Here is a 1,374-nt window from a genome sequence, read left to right as displayed (position 1 = left end):
CACTGAGGAGGGGGTACGACGCAGGAGAGCGGAGCCCGGGCCGGCAGAGGGCCGGCGGTGCCAGACGCCGCGGGCCCCCTCCGCTCCTCCCCCTCCTCCCCCTCCTCCCGGCGCGCCCCCTTCCCCCTCCTCCTCCCGGTGCCTCGCCTCCTCCTGCTCCTCCACCCCCGCCAGCGCGGCCGTGGCAGGGAGGGGCCGGGAAGGCGGAGCCAGCGGCGGCCGAGGCTCCCGGCACCCGCGCGGCTCCCGGTCTGGAGCGGAGATCCCGGCGCGCCGAGGTAGGAACCCGCGCGGAGGACGGACCAGGCACTCGGAGCCGCAGGGGCCGGGCGGGAGGGGAGGATGGGCTGAGACCCGCCTCTCATGCACAGGCAGCCACGCGGCCCACGGGGCCCGCAGCTTGGTGGTGGTGGGGCGGGGGGGGCTCAGTCCCCGCCCCTCGGCCCCTGGCCTCCTCTCCGCACCCAGGCCCTCCTCCGTGCGCACCTCTTTTCCTGCCGCTCCGCATCCTCCGAGACCGCCCCGAGCGTCCCCCAGGTCTCGCCTCTGCTTCGCCTTCGCCCAGCCGCGCTCCTTGTTGGTCCCACAGGTTCCTTCCCAAAGCGAGCTGGAGTCACGGCTTGGCTGCCTGGGGGAGTGGGGGGCACAGCTAGAAGGAGCCAGAGGATGAGTCTGGCGTAGGGGGGCGGGGCGTTGGCTGGAGGGCCGGGGACCATTCTTATGCGTCTCGGTGCCAGCGGGGCTCGGGCGGGCGCTGTGGGGCTGGCTCCATGTTTGCGGAATGAATGAATCATTACTCTCCTTATCTCCTTCTGAAGGAGGACTTTTTGAGGTCCACGTGCTGCAGAACACGTCGGGGGGCCTGCCGAGATAGGGCTCCCCCCGCCGGCATAGTAGACACTGACTCTCATCTCTCCACCTCCTCTCTATACGCTCTGTTTTGGCGGCAGGCTCCCTTTAGGTTGGGGCTTGGGGACGGCGGGGAAGGAGGGGCTTGTAGGCCCTGCCAGGTACTTGTTGACAGTCAAGGGACTTGAGGGAGGCCCCTTAGAAGGTAACGGGAGGGGTGCGCTGTGGAGGAGAGCACCCACTGTCAGGCAGGGGCCACTTCTCATCTCTGAGACCTGCCTGGAAGGGCCAATCGAGTATGGATTCTGACCTACAATTTACTGAATCCTCCAAGCCTCTGTTTCTTCATCAGTAAAATAGGAATATTAGTGTCAATTCCTCAGGGCTTTGAACAGATGAAGAAAAATGTCTTGGGCTTCCCTGGTGGCGCAGTGGTTGGGAGTCCGCCTGCCGATGCAGGGGACACGGGTTCGTGCCCCGGTCCGGGAAGATCCCACATGCCGCGGAGCGGCTGGGCCCGTGAGC

The sequence above is a fragment of the Physeter macrocephalus genome, chromosome 14 (genome assembly GCF_002837175.3).
Source record: "Physeter macrocephalus isolate SW-GA chromosome 14, ASM283717v5, whole genome shotgun sequence".
In the NCBI taxonomy this organism is placed as follows: Eukaryota; Metazoa; Chordata; class Mammalia; order Artiodactyla; family Physeteridae; genus Physeter; species Physeter macrocephalus.
This window is presented reverse-complemented; position numbering follows the sequence as displayed.